General features: G+C 38.8%; 1 protein-coding gene across 5 annotated transcripts in view; it reads left to right on the forward strand.

The window, feature by feature from the left end:
- Nucleotides 1-1,868, forward strand: part of FUT10 (fucosyltransferase 10) — a 120,006-nt gene extending 118,138 nt beyond the window's left edge. For 2 of the 5 annotated variants that reach the window (XR_012219942.1, XR_012219949.1), the window contains one exon: nucleotides 1-1,868. This exon is cut by the window's left edge and continues 1,219 nt beyond it. The gene's annotated coding sequence lies outside the window, so the exon portion shown is untranslated. The other 3 variants (XR_012219944.1, XR_012219943.1, XR_012219947.1) reach the window with 2 other exon arrangements.
- Nucleotides 1,869-3,931: the final 2,063 nt, after the last annotated feature.

Below are 3,931 nucleotides of genomic sequence, written 5' to 3' on the forward strand. Positions count from 1 at the left end.
TCTGTAGTCATTTAACAACCCTTTTTTATAGCTGCATTCTTGTTTTTCTGTTTTTCTTTTATTATACAGAATAATTTTTCTGAGTATATTCTGTGTTTTATATAGTTTTATCTTTAATCTTGGTAATATTATATTATCATTAATTTTAGATATCTATGGTATGGTGCTGTACACTATATATAAGATCATCATTGCCCTATTTAAGATTTGTCCTTCACAGTCTTTGGAAGAAAAAAGAAAAAAGAATTAACAAAAAAGAAAAAAAAGAGAAAAAAAGAAAAAAGAAAAGATTTCTATTTTATTTCACTAGCTATGTACGGACCGATATGCTTTATGATAATTATTTGTCATTTATCCTTTATTTTTATTTCATTATTTTTTCACTTTTATTTTATTGTATTTTTTTTATATATATCATGGTATTATTATTTATAATGTATTTATACATTGGTTGAGTATATAATATTTGTACATTCATTATGAATAACAAATTTATCTGTCTTTTGTTTTTTATGCATCAACATCTCACACATTTATTATTTAATGAATTTTAGTATAAATGTATGCATTGTATATGCACAGTATATTTATGATTAATTTATTTTATTTTGTCACTTATGTCACTTCAAAAAAAGAAAAAAATCTTTTTTCTTTCATTACAATAAGGGTTCTTAGTTATTAATGATATTTCATTATTAGGCAGTATTCCCCTTTTTTTGTTCAGTGAAAATATTTTTTACTAAGTGGTATACTTCTCTACCTATTTTGTGTGACACCTCCTTATTGGGCGGTATGTTTTTTCCGCTCACTAGAAATAATCATTACAGGGGATACGTTTTTATGTTCTTCCGTAACATCTCATTAATGGGCAGTACGCTTCCCTGCTCTGAGGTCACCGTGATTTCCAGTCCATCACAGCAGGTTCCCATGCTTTGAAGCGGGCATTCCAGTGCTGATACTGGATGTCTTTCTTTGCATTCGGACAGACCGGAGTAGTGGGGAAGCGTTAATTAGATGTCCAGGTGATGATATGATCCACTATAGTATAAAATAGCACCTCCGTGGCCATTTCTCTCATGCCCCCATAGAAGAAGCACTCTGCGAAACGGCGCTGTTGGGGTTGGAGGATATTCACTGGGAGCCCAAGCACACATGCACTTTATGTATATCTCTATATGCCATTTTTTTCTTTGTGCTTGATAGCATGCAGACTATTTTAGCACACTGAAGCTGTTTATATTATGCACTTGTCACTTTGTAATAATTTTTTTAAAGAGTTTTATAGACATATGTTTCATACTTGTTAGTCTTTACAGCGCACTTAGGTTCTTTATATTTATATTCGTGCATTTGTCACTCTGAATTTACTTTACCTGCACATAAATATGTGCCTAATTTAATCATTTAATTGCATGCAGTTGTTGCATTTGTGCACTGAACACTTTAGTATTTCATGATACATCATTTCACATTCTTTTTTTTTTGTGCAACAGTTTGCATGCAATTGTACTCTGTTGTATATCAGTGAAGAGTTTTTTCAGTGTTTTTTTTGGTTTTGATTTTTCTTGCATGATTTTTTCTTCACAAGTATGTAGCGGAAACATCCATCATTACTGATATAATTTCTACAATTTTTATATCATTTAGATCATGTATTTTCACATGTAATATGCACTTTTGTATTTAAAAAAAATGTAATTTATTTAATATGTTTTCATGCATTGATTCTCAAACAAAGTTTGTGTGTTCTTGGTACTTACCTTACATTTTCCCAGTGTTGCTCTTCATCATGTTCTGTTAGCTTGATGTGTAAAAATTTTTTTTACCTTTTTATTAAACTTTATGAATAAAGATTTTTTTTAATCTTATATATACTTTTTGGCAATTTTGAATGAATTGATTAAGTGAAGGCTACTGCGTGATAGATCGGTAGAGCGGCCCACACCCGCAAACCTGTAGTTAGAACAAAGCTAACAAAGAGAGTCACATTCAGCAGCTGTATAAGTACCAGTGATCCAATCATTAGTCATTTAAGGAGACTATTACTTTCTCGCAATGTGTAGTTGTAACAAGGGTGATCGGGAGGTCGTTGTGGCCTGGCTATTTAAAGGTACAGTACATATACAGCGTTCACTGAGCAAACGGTCAACGAGCACCCCCAGTCCCTAGTACATGAATAGACAAACCGACACAGCTTTTCCACAGTTTACTTTGTTCTCTCTCTGGCCACGGTAGTCCAGGCGAATTAGAGTCCAATGAGGTCACTGTTGTCCAACAGGGAATAACGTTTAATTAACGAGGATGAAATAGAATAAAAAAAAGATAAGAGTACAACACTGGATTTCCTGATCTCTCCCTGCATTCTCCATAGCCACACCCACAGCAGCTGCAGCAGCCAAAGATCTGCATTAGTCCACGGGCTGGAATCTGGGACCCTGAGACCCCTTCAGCGGGGGGCCCTTCCTGAGTCCTGGCTCCTGTGTTGCAGTCTTTAGTCCTGTTTAAAACATGCAAAACAGAAGCCGCGGAGACACCATCACATGTTTCTCAACGCAAGCAGTGACCAGCCAGGTCTTTGCCCGGGAAGGAACAACCACGGGAAGGGCAGTCTCCAATGAAGGAAACCACCTATGCCAAAACATGGTATCCATCCACATACAGCTGTTTCGGGGTATTGCCCCTCATCAGTGTGGAGTAGGAAACTGGCTGGTAGGAGCAATGCCTAGTAAAAAGACTATGAAAAGGAGGATGAATGAACTCATGGAGATCAACATCCGACACTGCGGAGACACCATCACGTGTTTCTCAACGCAGTGATTCTAGAGCACTGCCCCCATCCCTTATGGGAAATATGTAAAACATGCAAAACAGAAGCCGCGGAGACACCATCACATGTTTCTCAACGCAAGCAGTGACCAGCCAGGTCTTTGCCCAGGAAGGAACAACCACGGGAAGGGCAGTCTCCAATGAAGGAAACCACCTATGCCAAAACATGGTATCCATCCACATACAGCTGTTTCGGGGTATTGCCAGTCATCAGTGTGTAGTAGGAAACTGGCTGGTAGGAGCAATGCCTAGTAAAAAGACTATGAAAAGGAGGATGAATGAACTCATGGAGATCAACATCCGACACTGCGGAGACACCATCACGTGTTTCTCAACGCAGTGATTCTAGAGCACTGCCCCCATCCCTTATGGGAAATATGTAAAACATGCAAAACAGAAGCCGCGGAGACACCATCACGTGTTTCTCAACGCAAGCAGTGACCAGCCAGGTCTTTGCCCGGGAAGGAACAACCACGGGAAGGGCAGTCTCCAATGAAGGAAACCACCTATGCCAAAACATGGTATCCATCCACATACAGCTGTTTCGGGGTATTGCCCCTCATCAGTGTGGAGTAGGAAACTGGCTGGTAGGAGCAATGCCTAGTAAAAAGACTATGAAAAGGAGGATGAATGAACTCATGGAGATCAACATCCGACACTGCGGAGACACCATCACGTGTTTCTCAACGCAGTGATTTTTTAGTCCTGTTTAGTCCTGGGGACTCCTCTTGAGTCCTTGGAGTCCTTTCCAGCTCCTCTTAGTCCTTGAAGTCTGGGGCAACATATCTCTCCCATCTGGGAGTTTGGCAGTGCCCCGTCTATTCAACACGTCTGCTCTGGGCTAGCATACCTGAGCTTCTGACCTGAAAGCAGCAGCTTCCTCTTCCGTGGAGGCTGCAAGTCCAGCCCCCTTAGTTAACTAGTTCTATCCCTAACTACAGTATGTACAGGCAGCAGTGAATACAATGAACATATTAGAATTTAAAGGGAAATCACACCACGAACCAATGTAAACATAACACATTAATATAAGGCAATTTGATTTGCATGGCATGACATATACAACACTTGCAGAATACATTTATATAAGGTGCACAGGGGAGCC

This window comes from Dendrobates tinctorius, unplaced genomic scaffold (genome assembly GCF_039654945.1).
Source record: "Dendrobates tinctorius isolate UK_male_01 unplaced genomic scaffold, ASM3965494v1 ptg000011l, whole genome shotgun sequence".
Lineage (NCBI taxonomy): Eukaryota > Metazoa > Chordata > Amphibia > Anura > Dendrobatidae > Dendrobates > Dendrobates tinctorius.